General features: G+C 38.5%; 1 long non-coding RNA gene across 1 annotated transcript in view; it reads left to right on the top strand.

The window, feature by feature from the left end:
• Window positions 1–11,469: 11,469 nt before the first annotated feature.
• Window positions 11,470–16,956, top strand: part of LOC128283517 (uncharacterized) — a 91,374-nt gene continuing 85,887 nt past the window's right edge. The window contains exon 1 of the long non-coding RNA XR_008273877.1: window positions 11,470–11,556. This is a non-coding gene — a long non-coding RNA (uncharacterized LOC128283517). The remainder of the gene's footprint in view (window positions 11,557–16,956) is intronic.

Raw genomic sequence — 16,956 nt, 5'->3', positions numbered from 1 at the left:
CAGCTCATACAATTCATTTTAAAATTTCCAGACAAGCTGGCTAATTGCATCATAGTCGCTTTAAAAATCATATCTCAAGTTACGAAACTCGAAATCCAATTTCGTAAATATTTCCTGAAACTAGACTCATATATCTATCTACTAATTTTTTTCTAGAATTTTTGGTCGGGCCAATTAGTACAGTTTATTAGTTAAAGTCTCCCCTGTTTCAGGGTTCAACTACTCTGACCTCTGTGTATTACGAATCAGATATCTCCCTGTACAGATCTTCAATGACTATTATGTTTGTCTCTAATAAAACTAGACTCAATAAGGAATCTGTACATATAAAGCATGACTTCTAATTATCTTTGTAAAATTTATGGTGAATTTCCAAAGTCAGAACAGGGGATCTAGAAATCGCTCTGGCCCTATTTCACAAAAATTTAAACATCTCATAAAATATAGCTCATATACCTGTTTTGCTTCTTCCATATGAAAATAGACTCATCAAGCTTCGATTCCATAACTTATTCATTATTTAATTTCATTTCTACTATTTTTAGTGATTTTTCAAATTCACGTCACTACTGCTGTCTGAATCTATTTTATGGTAAATTTTACCTATTTCATGGTTTCCATGGATTAGCTAGCAATTTGACATACATAACACCAAATATGATCATGATTAGTCATTCCAATGGCTAATCATTACCAAGCATTTCCATGCCACTCAATAACCATATCATAAGACCATATATACAAAATGATTATAATGCTATACATGCCATACTCAAAATATACAAGCCATTATACCAAGATGGTATACGGATAGTGTGAGTGAGCCTCCGATCGCTCCCGATTTCGAGCTGGCTTGTCAAAACTACAAGGAATGAAAAGGAGGAGTAAGCATAAATGCTTAATAAGTTCACATGCAAATAGCAAGTAACATAATCATATAAGCAAACATAAAACATCATTTGCATAATCATCACCAAGACATTCATATCACATTTTCATTTATCATCTTACCATATTGTTGTTATATCGATTTTTCAACCCGAGGGTTAAGTACATACCTGTTCAAAGTAACCATTTCACAACACTTACCAATACGTCCCTTTCATCTTGAGTATTCCTCCATTTCAGTAGAACTTTACCCGTTGAACACATCGGAATATAATTCGGATACATGGAAAGTTTGCACATAAGTGCCACATATGTAGCCAAGCTACCATGTAACCCGCCCATAAGTGAACTTGGACTCAACTCAACGAGCTCGGGCGTTCGCATCCATGAGTGAACTCGGACTCAACTCAACGAGTTCGGACATTTGCATCCATAAGTGAACTCGGACTCAACTCAACGAGTTCGGATGCCCAAATATCCTAGTGACATGTCACTTGTATCCTAATCTATTCCTAAGGTTCAAACGGGCTTTTTTCCTCGATCTCACATCTTTGCCGTCTTCCACGGAATATCGAAATCGATACTTCGGTGATAGTTCAGACTCATCAAGTAATTCACATAATTACATATTATTCAACAATAACCACAAAGCATAATATTTCATGATAATAATCGGCATCATATCATATAAACAACATTAAATTGCTTAAAATAACAATTATGTTACTACATTTACACATGAACTTACCTCGTATGCGAAAATGGCTACTTTTACCATTTCGTCCACAACTTGGTATTTTCCCCATTTTAGCCCGAATTTCAGTTTTCCTTGCTCTATCATTTAAAATATAGTCTAATTAGGACTCACATTATTCAAATTGACCCAAAATCATATTTTGGAAAAATTACAATTTTGCCCCTAAACTTTTGCATATTTACACTTTTGCCCCAAAGCTCGTAAATTAAACTTCAGCCTATTTTCTTATGTTTTATGACATGCTGATAATTTTTCCCTTCTATGGCAACATCAAATTCTCACTCTAACATGTACTTATGACTATTAGGTATTTTTACCGATTAAGCCCTTTTGCTCGTTTTCACTTAAAACCGAGTAGCACAAGTTGTCTAACATAATTTAAAACCTCATATTCTATCATAAAACACCAAAATACACAAATTTCACCTATGGGTATTTTTCCAAATATAAACCCTAGGTTAAATTATTGCTAGCATAAGCTAAATCGAGCTACCGGGACTCCAAAAACGTAAAAATCATTAAAAACGAGGCTAGAACGGACTTACAATCGAGCTTGGAAGCTTGAAAAACCATAGCCATGGTTTCTCCTTGCTATATTCGGCCATGGGGTTGAAGATGAGCAAAATTGGCTTTTAATTTTGTATTTTAATTCATTTTACCCCTAAATGACCAAAATGCCCTTTCTACTAAACTTTCCAAAAATTCCATCCATGTCCAATTTTTTTCCATAGACTTAGAAATTGGTAAAATTCTATTTAAGACCTCCTAATTAATATTTCAAAACAATTTCATACTAGAAACTTCTAGAATGCAAGTTTTGCAAATTATTCGATTAAGTCCCTAATTTCAATTTAAGCACTTTATGCATAAAATTTCTTCACGAAATTTTCACACAATCATGCAATCATATCATAGACCTCAAAATAATTATTTCTATCTCGGATTTTGTGGTCACGAAACCACTATTCTGACTAGGCCCAAAATCAGGATATTACACCAACCATTACAAAAACATATCAATACCACAATATACCATCCAATTCATGCCAAACCTCACTTATACAATTCAACTATGTAAATATTTCTAAACATGCATCATTATGCTCAAGTTCACAAGCATATATCCTCTCTAATTTCAATCATTTGACAACCACAATATCTACTATCAACAAGCATCACAAAACAACCTCATATTTATAACATAAGCCATATTCTTACATTTATATACATAATCAAACCAACCAAATTAAGCCAAATCTCATGCCTATAGACAAATCCATTGTAAAGAATTGTAAAGATTAGAAATCAACAAAAGAAATAGTAAGTGTATCTAACCCATTGAATCGTGACTATATCTACTATTCTGATATTAAAATTCGATAGAGATGAAATTGGAACAGTCGATTTCTTTTTATTTCATATTTATTTGGACTCCACAAGAATCTGTAGATATTTCTGATTCAATCTTCTTGTTCCTAGGAATAAATTAATATTCTAATCCTTTCGAGATAAAGAGAAACATTTATTTCAAGTTACAACCTTAGAGCCTTTTTCAACATCTTATCTTTCTTTGATTCTAGAACACAACAAGATCCATTTCTATCTATATATTCTATCTATTCTATAATAGATAGAAACCTAAATCAAATCATGTCATCACATATCAAATATTTCCATATCGATACATATGAGACCTTTGTTCTGCCAATGTGATGGAGAGTGAGTGCGAAAAAGAAACTTTCATTTTGAGTCTCCTATTATTTAATTTAATATTATTAAATATTGTATTAGATTGAAAAATAAGAACTTCGAATCTTTTTCTATTTACTTTATGTAACGCCCCTTACCCGTTTTCCACATCGAAACAGGGTACGAGGTATTACCAGCTCATAATATATATCATTAAATGAAACCAAAATAGAAATATGTCATCCAAATAGATAATGTATCATTATAACATATGTCTTGAACAATATTAGCCAACTTCAATGGCTTATACAAAATAATTTTGTTAAATAATGTAACCAATATTTTAAACCTAGGCAATTATGACACGTAACAAAATAAGGAAGCCTACTATACATGCCATAATTCAAAAGAAACGTTTAGTTCAAATACCCAAAAGTATTGATAGTGTGGTAGATCTTCAACGATCCTTAACTCCCGAGCAATGCCGGACGACACTATAAGACAAAAGAGAGAACAGAAAGTAAGCTTATATAGCTTAGTAAGTAAGTATATAAATAATAATTAAAGAATCTATATAGCTTAGTAAGTAAGTATATAAATAATAATTAAAGAATCTAATATGTTTACACATTAACTCAAGTGTATCTACTTTTAATTTCAATATTTACTCCACTTTGATTGAGCTGTCTCTCTTGCGTTATGTTCACTAAATAAATCATAACTCGAGTTACAAAACTAAAAATTCAAATCCGTAAAATTTTTCTGAAACTAGACTCATATAACTTCTTACTAATTTTTTTCTAGAATTTTGCGTCCAGCCAATTAGTAAAGTTTATTAGTTAAAGTTTCCCCTATTATATAGCTCGACTGATTTGACATCTGTTCACTACGAGTTGAATTTCTCCCAGTACACAATTCAAATAGCCATAAAACATATTTCATTTAAAACTAGACTCAATAATGAATCTAGAAATATAAACTATATTTCTTAATTATTTTTGTACAATTTTAATGATTTATCAAAGTCAGAACAGGGGATCACATAGTCAATCTGAACAAGTCACACACAAATATAAATATCTCAAAATATAGAGTTCCTTTTCTTTCTATGTTTCTTTTATATGAAAATAGACTCATTGAGCTTTAATTTCATATCTTATTCAACCTCTAATTAAATTTATACTATTTCTGGTGATTTTTCAAAGTCACGTCACTGCTACTGTCCAAAACATTATTATTGCAAATTCACTCTTTCACACTTTCTTTGTATTAACCTCACTTAGCATACATATCACAATTCGTTTTCACCACATTTCATACATCACAAGTATAAGTCCATGATTACAATGCCACCGTAAAATTATCCCGTTGAACAATTCGGATCAATCCTCGATACTTGATGGTTTCAGCACACTGCCCCACTATCATATTTCATATAATTCGGATCTCTTGTACACATGGTGAACACTTAGTACCACCCATGTGACCTAGCCAATTTATCTCGTAGCTTTCTTGTCTACATGGTGTCCTTCACTTGGAATCACACATGGGACTTAGCTACATTTATCTCTCCCGTAGCTCTCTTGTCTACATGGGATACGTCCCGTATCACACATGTGACATAGCTACTACATAGTATCTCGTAGCTCTCTTGTACACGTGGGGTGCACTCAGCACCATACATGTGACCTAGCTACGCTCCATCAATATTATTCAATCTTTCTGAATGTTCAACCGGGATTTCTCTCTCTATTACTTATTTCCATTCCTCCAATAGTCGATTTATGTTTCAAAATTAGCTAAAATACATATAATAGGCTGAAATATAAAAATGTAAATGAAGTTAATGTATTATTTACATACAAACTTACCTCGGTGCAAAATATAGAAATTTTGCAATTTAGTCCAAAACCTTTTCCTTCCCCCGTTCAAGATCGATTCCACGCCTGTCTTGATATATAACAACACATTTAGCTCATTTAACACTCATACTATTTATTTCAATCCAAAAATCACATTATGGAAAAATTATATTTTTGCCCCTAACTTTTACAAAATTATGATTTTGCCCCTAGGCTCGAGAATTTAATTTCAGCCCTTATTATTATGTTTTATGACATGCTGATCATTTTTCCCTTCTATGAAGACATCAAATTCTCACTCTAACACATAGTTATGAACAATAGGTATTTTTACCGATTATGCCGTTTTGCTCGTTTTCGCTAAAAATTGCTTAGAAAAGATCGTTCTCCTAACTTCAAACATTCATATTCTACCATTAAACATCAATATACATGCATACCATTCATGGGTAAAATTTTAAACATAAACCCTAGCTCGAAATAATGGTAGAAATAGGTAGACCGAGGATTTCAAAAATGTAAAGAACATTAAAAACGGGGCTTGAATGCACTTACTATTGAGCTTGAAAGCTTGGGAAAAACCCTAGCTATGGAGAACATGTAAGTTTCAACCAAGCTTGAATGAAGATGAACACATTTTTGTGTTATTTTTCCCATTTTATTTCATTTAATATACAAATGACCAAAATGCCCTTACTACTAAACTTTCTTAAAATTCCATCCATGTCCTAATTTTTGTCCATATAAAGTATAATGGTCTAATTCCATTTAAGGACCTCTACTTAAAACCCCCATTTCAATCAAGTAATTTATGAACTAGAACACACATTTTTTTTTACTTATTTCAATTTAGTCCTAAATATCAAATTAAACACCCAATCGATAAAATTTCACAACGAAATTTTCACACAATTATGAAATCATAATATAAACACTAAAACTTAATCAAAATAATTTCTTTCAACCTCGGATTCGTGGTTTCGAAACCACAATTCCATTTTGGCCCTAAATCGGGCTGTTACACTTTATGTATATCAGAAAAAGATTTGAAGTGGATTTCTTGACTCGTGAAATGAAAAAATAGCCTCTGGAGTTTTTTTGTTTTATATTCATCTAAAGGAAATATGAGAAAGAAAACAATAACAATAAATAAAAGAAATAAAATGAAGGAAATATATTAGACTATAGTAATTTAATACACATAGAAATTAGAAAAATACATAAAAATATTGATTTTTATCATTTTCACGAACAAGATCCAAGAATAAGATTAGTTGATGGAGGGGGAGGGGTAGATCTGGGCATCAACCAATAGCGAGAGAAGGGACCGCTTCTTTCTTGAATTGAAGAGTTCGTTCAAAAAATTCATCTATCTGATTGATGAGCCATAAGACAATTCATGGTTCAGACGACTAGTAAAAATAGAAAAGAATAAACGAATTGAGTTCATGGATTTACCATAAGATTATGATTGAAGATGTGAAAGGTTTATTAGTTAAATGAACTACATGTTGATATGTTCAAATTGATGATTTGTATATTCATGTTAAGATTGTGTTTATTTCATATGAGCTTACTAAGCTATAAAGCTTACTTTGTTTATTTTCTGTGTTTTTTAGTGATTTCAAAGCTAGCTCGGATTCAAGGATCGTCAGAGATTTTGTCACACTATCTAATTAACAATTTGGTACACAACTTCTTTGATTTAAGCTTATACGGGTCATGTACATACCTGTACCATCTCGTACTAATCTCATACACAACCACGTCTTTCATTTACCCATTGAACCATTTGGAATACTATCGGATACATGGGAAACTCGCACCTGAAGTGCCACATATATATAGTGTAACATCCTGATTTTCGGATTTATTCGCGGTTTTCAATATTTTGTAAAGATTTTAAAATTTTGTATTTGGATGTGGAATTAATATTTTGACTAAGTAAATGGGTTTATGGAAGGCCCATGAGTTGGCCAAAACCCGGTTGAATTTTTGGGATTTTAGACTTAGGAGTTAGGGGTTCTGGCTAAGTGGCCCTTAAGTAGAGTTGTGGGTAAATTGCATCACAAAAAGAGCCTTGGTAAAGTGGCAAGGGTGACGCCACTAGGCTCCTAGAAAAGTGGAGTGTGGAGCGATGGGAAGGCATGGGATCGATTCCTGTGTTGACAAATAGATGCATTTATTTTTAAGTGCGGGACGGATAAGTGTTGGAGTTCGTGGATTCGCTAGAAGAGAGTTGGATCAGTTTAAATGCTTGGATTAAGGAGGGATAAGGGAGAGATTTAAGGATTTGGATGAGGCTAGGAGTTGGCAATTATGGGAATTGAAGAGGAAAATCGGCGGGGGTATTAGGTTGGTATTTCGGCACTTAGGGTATTGAGTGGTGCCGTTTTTCTTCGCTTTAACACCTTAGGGTTGTTTTTCCTCTCTTTTCCTCTCTAGCAAAACTACCACCTCCCTATTCTTCTTCTTCTATTTTTTACTTCAAAACTATTCATCATACCTGCTATTCATCAATACTTTTGCCGAATCTATAAAAGCCGAAATCCTGTGATCACTGCTTGTGCCGATTTCTTCAAAGCCAGGTTTTTCTATGTTCTTTGTTTTTATTAATCTACGATTATCTTTTCTTAATCCTAGATACCTGACAGCAATTCTACTTCAAGGTTATAGTTCCACATTATCATCTTCTTCACCACCCAAAAGCCGAAAGTACCACTGGTTTAGGGGCTTATAGCCGAAACTTCTTCAAACTCTTGGATTCGGGTTTTTCCATTGTTCTAAGGATAAATATGCACTAGATTGTGTGGAAATCAAGTAGGAGTAAGGGGTAAGTACTTATCATCTCGGATCTGTTCTTATTTTGCAAAGTTAAGAAAAGTCAAGTCCCTAAAATTAGGGAGGTCATCGATTTGGGCATGTGGCTCTAAGGGTTTTAATCGACGTTTTACACAATGATTAGTGCCTTCTTAAGTGTTGGATTGAAAGTGTGAATCATTGGAACAATCAGATTCGGAGCTAGCTATCGATTTTGGCAAAAGGTAAGGTTTCAAAGGCTTTTAGGGACATGGTTCGATCATGGGTGAGTAAGTTTTGGAATTTAGTGATTATAGTTTGTAAATAAGCACTGTGCTAATCAATTGTAGGACATCAAAAGTGATCTCAGTAGCAGTCGTCGCGAATCAGGTGTGTACCGAACCCCCCTTCCTTAGTTCAATTCGGCAAAAGCCGAAATGCCGAAATTCCGGCATTTCATAGGCTTGTGAGTATGCGAATGCTCTTAAGACATAGAGTAATTGTTAGATCTAGCACCGCAAAGTGGTAAGTAAGTTCGTGTGACATTTTAGCGTATTTCAGAAAAAGAGGCCTCGATGGGCCAAAATTGGGCCCAATAGACTTACGGACCAATATGGGTAAAATATGGGCAAAGTAGCATGTTAGTTAGATGGTGGAACCAAATTGCATAAAACTGGTAAAAATTACTGAAGTAGCTTGTGTAGTTGCGTAAGTTACGAAATTACCCCTGAAGAGCATAATTACCGAAATACCCTTAGGGTTTAAAATGACTGAAATGCATGAATAATTGATACTGTATTTTGCATATTATGCTTTTATTAATATCTGTTGCATTGGATTGGGGTATTGATGGAGGAAGTACTGAATGTGGTTCATCCACGTACTGGAGGCTTTGCCTCAACTTTCGATATTGAGGCGGCGTTCTTTACACTTTGTGGAGTGTAGGGTGGGTGGGTTGAGATATTCCCACATGGAGTGTAGGGTGGTGCAGGGACCTGTGTAGTGGTTGGTGGGTTGAGTAGTCTCCCAGTTGGGCTTGCATGCATTATTACTATTGTTACCTATGTTCTTGAATCGGGCCTATGGGCCATCTGTTATGTTAAAAGGGCTAAGGCCTTGCTACATGTATTCGAAAAAGGCTTTGTTCTCTGTGTCTTGTATCTCAGATAGGGCTTAGGCCCAATGGGCTCGAGCTGATTTGGGCTTTGGATGGGTTTCAGATACACCGAGTGTTTCCCAAACTCACCCCTTCCCTTCCATCCTTGCGGTGAGCCCTAGTTGGTGGACTTGGAGTCAAGGGATTCAGAGTGGCCACGAAGATTGATTGCCGATTTTAAATAAGTTTAGCATTTAATTTGGATTATTTTATTGTGCTTGAAGTTGTAATAAGGCCGCTCTTTTATTAATTTTATTTTGGGGATTATTAAACTGGTTAGCACTAGGGTTCGCTTTTATAAAAACTACTTGTTTTTAAAAGATCACGATGACGCATAAAGTTTCCATAAGTAAATGTTTTCCAAGAGAATAAATATTTTAAGCAAACGTTTTCAACCTTAATCATTTTCTTAAGATGGGCATAATCACACGGTTTTCATAAAATTATACGAGATGTTAGAGTGTGGCAATGGCGGTGTGCATGTCTAGGATTGGATCCGAAGGAGCTTGGTACTTAAGCAATCCGGCAGACTCACCTCCTCTCCTTCCCGGTTTCCTACACGTGCACGGCTTCCGCTCACTTTAGCTTACTTTTAAAAGTGTCTTTTACAATCACCAACTAAGATTTTCCAACTAAGTAATACGGAATGTTTTGAACGCTTCGATGTGGCGCACCAGATCCGGTCATAACGTCTAGGCCGGGTTTGGGGTGTTACATTTAGTGGTATCAGAGCCTGGTTGCAACAACTCGGCTGTGGATCGGGTCAAAAAATCTTTTAAAAAAAAATTTAAGTTTTTCAAAGATGTTCAAAGTTTTTCTATTGAACGAGGTTAAATCAATAGTTTTGAAATGAAAGTGTTCTCAAATGAAATCTTTTTATTTTCGGTAAACAAAAACATGGGTTTTTTATGGACTGATAAAGAAGTGGCACACTGAATCCCCGGCACCAAGTCTGTAAGTGTTCTTTTTCTGCTTTACATATTTATATGGAACTGGACTAGAAATAATACTATAGATAGTACTGAGCCTTAGAGATAGTGCTATTGATAAGGTAGTATTAGGGCTACAAAACTGAGACCGTAGCTAAATTGTGATTGCAAAAATAACTCAAAACTCTATCTGCTCATAAGACATTCGTAATAAATAGTGAAACCAAGAAACTAATGTCATAAAATTCGTAATCAGATAAATCGTTATGAGTACAAGGGCTACTCGAGGAAGAGGCCGTGGTCGAGGCCGAGGTAGCACTCAAGCTGGATCTGCGTCATCTGAACACATGCCAGCTGGCGAGGTACGTCCACCACCGGTTAATGAAAATGGGCCGTATGATCGGGCCACAGGGGATGACGCTCTGTCTCAGGCCATGTTGAGGGTTTTGGAAAGGGTGGCCGGAGCTAACGTCGGGCCCATGAATAGGGGGTCCATTTCTGAAAGACTTCGGGCCAACGGAGCTGAGATTTTTAGGGGCGTATTTGGAGTGGCCCCAAATGTGGCGGAGTACTGGTTGGAAGCCATAGAGCGGATCATGGATGACCTGGACTGCTCAGTAGAATAGAAGTTGAAAGGGGCGGTGACGTTGCTGCGGGATGAAGCGTATCAGTGGTGGATTACTGTTAGAGAGGGTACCCCAGCTGAGAGGGTAACATGAGAGCTGTTCAAACAGACCTTTAAGGCAAAATATGTTGGAGCTAGCTATGTGGATGCACGCAGAAAGGAGTTCTTGAATCTGACTCAAGGAAATAAGACCATTGCTGAATATGAGGCGGAGTTTCTACGATTGAGTCGGTATGCTAATGGCATGTTTCCACTGAATACGAGCGCATCGTTTGTTTTGAGGATGGTTTCAGAGATGAGTTAAGGGTGCTCATAGCTCCGCAGAGAGAGCGAGATTTCACTGCACTGGTAGAGAAGGCTAAGATAGCTGAGGAGGTGAAACAAACCGAACGGAAGAATCATGATAGGGATCGGAATCGGTTCAAGAGGATCTTTGGACCAATGGTGCTGCAAATCGAAATGTTAAGAGAGCTAGGATGGAGGAACCGGTTCGGCGGTCTTGGTGAACACAGGTAGACCGCAAGCATGTGGGGATTGCAGCAGAATGCATCAAGGAGAGTGCTGGAAGCGTTCTGGGGCTTGTCTTCGTTGTGGGTCTAAGGAGCATAGGATTAAGGATTGTCCTAGGAGGGCCACTCAGGCTCAAGGGGCCGAGCAAGGGGCTGTGCGACCGGCTCAACCTGTGAGGGATGGACCACCACTGCCAAGAGGTCGTGGACAAGGTCGCGCTGGTAATGGCCTTGGACGTGGGGCACCTGGCAGGGGTATTGGTAACGCGGATGCTCGTCAGCCAGCTTTGGTGTATGCTGCTCGTCGCCGCGAGGAGGGTGACGCACCTGATGTCATAACTGGTACGTTTTTTATCTATGGTGTACCTTATACTGCTCTGATTGATGTGGGATCAACCCATTCATATGTGGCATATAACATTTCTGGGGCACTGGGTGTGCACTTCGAGGAGACTGTGTGTGGGGTGTCTGTGATAAGTCCTTTAGGTCATTCGGTTAAGGTAGAGAAACTCTTCAAGGAGGTGCCTCTGGAGATTCGAGGTAGGGTTTTCTGTGGGGACTTGATGAAGTTACTGCTTGAAGAATTCGATTTGATACTAGGGATGGATTGGTTGACCAAGCATAAGGCAACATTGGATTGTGCAGCTAAGAGGATGGTGTTAAGGACTGTCAATGAGGAAGAGGTAATGATTATTGGAGAACGAAGGGATTATTTATCCAATGTAGTATCGGCGTTGAGGGCTGAGAAACTGATGCGCAAGGGGTGCGAGGCATATCTGGTTTTGGTAAGCCAAGCTGAAACTGAGGATCTGACTGTGGAGACCATCAGAACTGTTAGGGAATTCTGGGATGTTTTTCCGGAAGAGCTTCCTGGATTACCTCTGAATCGAGAAGTTGAGTTTGGAATCGATTTGTTGCCTGGAACAGCTCCAGTATCTATTGCACCCTATAGGATGGCACCGAAGGAGTTAGTGGAGCTGAAGGCTCAAATTCAAGAGTTGTTAGATAGAGGCTTCATTAGGCCTAGTGTGTCTCCTTGGGGAGCACCGGTCCTATTTGTGAAGAAAAAGGATGGAACGATGCGCATGTGCATCGATTATCGCCAGTTGAACAAACTGATGATTAAGAATAAGTATCCATTACCAAGAATTGACGATCTGTTTGATCAGCTTAGGGGAGCTTCGGTATTCTCCAAAATTGATCTTCGTTCTGGATACCATCAACTAAGGGTAAAAGAAGGGGATATTCACAAAACAGCATTTCGAACTCGATATGGACATTATGAGTTTGTGGTCATGCCGTTTGGGTTGACGAACGCACCTGCAGCTTTTATGGATCTGATGAACCGAGTATTCCAACCTTACTTGGATCGGTTCGTAGTCGTTTTTATCGACGATATCCTGGTATACTCTGAAACGAAGGCGAAGCATGATGAGCATCTCCGTATTGTGCTGCAAGTGTTAAGGGAAAATGAGCTCTATGCGAAATTCAGCAAGTGCGAATTCTGGTTGAGGGAGGTAACTTTCTTAGGGCATGTGGTCTCTGCCGAGGGGATTAAGGTGGATCCTCGTAAAATTGAAGCGATTCTGGAATGGAAGCCACCTAGGTCGATGTCGGAAATTGGAGTTTCTAGGGTTGGCGGGTTACTACGAAAGGTTTGTGGAGGGTTTCTCGGTAATGGCGGCACCTTTGACAAAACTCATAAGGAAAGGAGTACCATTTTTCTGGACCGAGAAACAGCAAAAAGCTTTTGATCGGTTGAAAAAGGTATTGACCGAAGCGCTAGTGTTGATTCAACCGGTGTCAGGAAGGACTTTCTTGTATCTGACGATGCGTCGCATGTGGGGTTAGGTTGCGTCTTCGATGCAAGAGGGCAAGGTGGTCGCTATGCATCGCGACGACTTAAGGCTCATGAGGTGAATTACCCTACGCATGATTTGGAGCTAGCAATGTGATTTTTGCATTAAAAATTTGGAGACATTACTTATATGGGGAAAAGTGCATCATATACACAGATCATAAGAGCTTAAAGTATTTGTTGACTTAGAAGGAGTTGAATCTTAGGCAACGAAGATAGGTGGAGTTGCTTAAAGACTACGACTGTTCGATAGAGTACCACCCAGGAAAGGCTAATGTGGTGGCAGATGCGTTGAGTCGAAGGGTTGTTACTGATTTGAGAGCCTTGTTCGCACGATTAAGTCTGTACGACGATGGAAGCTTGTTGGCAGAACTACAAGTAAGGCCTACTTGGACTGAGCAGGTTAAGGAAAAACAGTTGAAGGACGATTCATTAGCTCATCGGTTCCAGCAAGTTAAGAATGGTGAGGACGAGGATTTTGGGTTGAACACTGAAGGAGTTCTGTGCTTTCGTGGAAGGGTTTGTATTCCAAAGGACCCTGAATTGAGGCAGTTAATTCTGAAAGAGGCTCATGGTGGACTCTGTGCCATGTATCCTGGAGGGAATAAGTTATATCGAGACTTGCGAGAGATATACTGGTGGCCCGGATTAAAACGTGAGGTGACTGAATTTGTTTGGAAATGTCTGACGTGCCAGCAGGTTAAGACTGAGCACCAATTGCCGTCGGGATTACTGCAACCTGTGAAAATTCCACTATGGAAGTGGGAGAGAGTAACAATGGAATTTGTGAGCGGGTTACCTTTGACACCCACCAAGAAAGATTCGATGTGGGTAGTGGTGGATAGGTTAACAAAATCTGCTCATTTCATACCTGTTCGTACCTACTACTCACTGCAAAAGTTGGCCAAGTTATATGTGGCGGAGGTAGTGCGACTGCATGGGGTGCCAGTGTCGATAATTACTGATCGAGACCCTAGGTTTACATCTCGGTTTTGGCGGAAGTTGCAGGAAGCGTTGGGTACACGATTGGATTTTAGCATCTTTTCACCCACGCATGATGGACAATCGAAAGGGTTATTCAGGTTCTGGAGGATATGTTGAGAGGTTGTATTATTGATTTTCGTGGCAGTTGGGAGGACTACCTGCCATTGGCGGAGTTTGCCTACAATAACAGCTATCAAGCAAGTATTCAGATGGCTCCATATGAATCACTCTATGGGCGAAGATGTCGTACGCCGACGTGTTGGACAGAGTTGGGCGAACGACGAGTGCTTGGACCGGAGTTGGTGGTAGACACTGAGAGCAAGGTTAGGCTGATAAGGGATCGGTTAAAGGAGGCATCCGATAGACAGAAGTCGTATACGGATCTGAAGCGCAAAGGGATGGAGTTCGCTGTTGGGGATATGGTTTTCTTGAAGGTTTCCCCTTGGAAGAAAATTTTGAGATTTGGTAAGAAGGGTAAGTTGAGCCCACGGTTTATTGAGCCTTACCGAATTGTTAAGCGGGTTGGACCAGTGGCATATCAGCTAGAGTTACCATCAGAACAGCATCGTATCCACGACGTTTTCATGTATCCATCTTTGAGGCGGTATCGATCGACCCAACTCATATCATACCGATTCGTAAATCGAGGTACAATCGATTTAACTTTCAAGAGGAACTGTGCAAATACTTGATCGTGACGTCAAGATGTTGAGAAGGAAATCAGTTCCACTAGTGAAAGTACTTTGGAGAAACCATGGCAAAGAAGAAGCTACATGGGAGACTGAGGAGGCTATGCGTCAACAGTACCCTCAACTGTTCTGATAAGGTAAAATTTTGAGGCCGAAATTTCTTTAAGGAGGGTAGAGTTGAAACATCCTGATTTTCGGATTTATTCGCGGTTTTCAATATTTTGTAAAGATTTTAAAATTTTGTATTTGGATGTGGAATTAATATTTTGACTAAGTAAATGGGTTTATGGAAGGCCCATGAGTTGGCCAAAACCCGGTTGAATTTTTGGAATTTTAGACTTAGGAGTTAGGGGTTCTGGCTAAGTGGCCCTTAAGTAGAGTTGTGGGTAAATTGCATCACAAAAAGAGCCTTGGTAAAGTGGCAAGGGTGATGCCACTAGGCTCCTAGAAAATTGGCGTGTGGAGTAGTGGGGAAGGCATGGGATCGATTCCCTGTGTTGACAAATAGATGCATTTAATTTTTAAGTGCAGGAGGGGTAAGTGTTGGAGTTCAGGTGGATTCTGCTAGAAGAGAGTTGGATCAGTTTAAATGCTTGGATTAATGAGAGATAAGGGAGAGATTTAAGGATTTGGATGAGGCTAGGAGTTGGCGAATTATGGGAATTGAAGAGGAAAATCGGCAGGGGGTATTAGGTTGGTATTTCGGCACTTAGGGTATTGAGTGGTGCCGTTTTTCTTCTGCTTTAACACCCTAGGGTTGTTTTTCCTCTCTTTTTCCTCTCTAGCCGAAACTACCACCTCCCCTATTCTTCTTCTTCTATTTTTTTACTTCAAAACTATTCATCATACCTGCTATTCATCAATACTTTTGCCGAATCTATAAAACCCGAAATCCTGTGATCACTGCTTGTGCCGATTTCTTCAAAGCCAGGTTTTTCTATGTTCTTTATTTTTATTAATCTACGATTATCTTTTCCTAATCCTAGATACCTGACAGCAATTCTACTTCAAGGTTATAGTTCCACATTATCATCTTCTTCACCACCCAAAAGCCGAAAGTACCACTGGTTTAGGGGCTTATAGCCGAAACTTCTTCAAACTCTTGGATTCGGGTTTTTCCATTGTTCTAAGGATAAATATGCACTAGATTGTGTGGAAATCAAGTAGGAGTAAGGGGTAAGTACTTATCATCTCAGATCTGTTCTTATTTTGCAAAGTTAAGAAAAGCCGAAGTCTCTAAAATTAGGGAGGCTGTCGATTTGGGCATGTGGCTCTAAGGGTTTTTAACTGATGTTTTCTGTCAATGATTAGTGCCTTCTTAAGTGTTGGATTGAAAGTGTGAATCATTGGAACAATCGGATTCGGAGCTAGCTATCGATTTTGGCAAAAAGTAAGGTTTCAAAGGCTTTTAGGGACATGGTTCGATCATGGGTGAGTAAGTTTTGGAATTTAGTGATTATAGTTTGTAAATAAGCACTGTGCTAATCAATTGTAGGACATCGAAAGTGATCTCAGTAGCAGTCGTCGCGAATCAGGTGTGTACTGAACCCCCCTTCCTTAGTTCAATTCGGCAAAAGCCGAAATGCCGAAATTCCGGCATTTCATAGGCTTGTGAGTATGCGAATGCTCTTAAGACATAGAGTAATTGTTAGATCTAGCACCGCAAAGTGGTAAGTAAGTTCGTGTGACATTTTAGCGTATTTCGGAAAAAGAGGCCTCGATGGGCCAAAACTGGGCCCAATGGACTTACGGACCAATATGGGTAAAATATGGGCAAAGTAGCATGTTAGTTAGATGGTGGAACCAAATTGCATAAAACTGCTAAAAATTACTGAAGTAGCTTGTGTAGTTGCGTAAGTTACGAAATTACCCCTGAAGAGCATAATTACCGAAATACCCTTAGGGTTTAAAATGACTGAAATGCATGAATAATTGATACTGTATTTTGCATATTATGCTTTTATTAATATCTGTTGCATGGGATTGGGGTATTGATGGAGGAAGTACTGAATGTGGTTCATCCACGTACTGGAGGCTTTGCCTCAACTTTCTGATATTTGAGCGTAATTCTTTCGCCACTGTGGAGTGTAGGACTGGGTGGGTTGAGATATTCCCCACATGGAGTGTAGGGCTGGTACGGGGACTGTGTAGCGGTTGGTGGGTTGAGTAGTCTCCCCAGTTGGGCTTGCATGCATTATTACTATTGTTACC

Source organism: Gossypium arboreum, chromosome 11, assembly GCF_025698485.1.
Source record: "Gossypium arboreum isolate Shixiya-1 chromosome 11, ASM2569848v2, whole genome shotgun sequence".
NCBI classification, from domain to species: domain Eukaryota; kingdom Viridiplantae; phylum Streptophyta; class Magnoliopsida; order Malvales; family Malvaceae; genus Gossypium; species Gossypium arboreum.
This window is presented reverse-complemented; position numbering and strand designations above follow the sequence as displayed.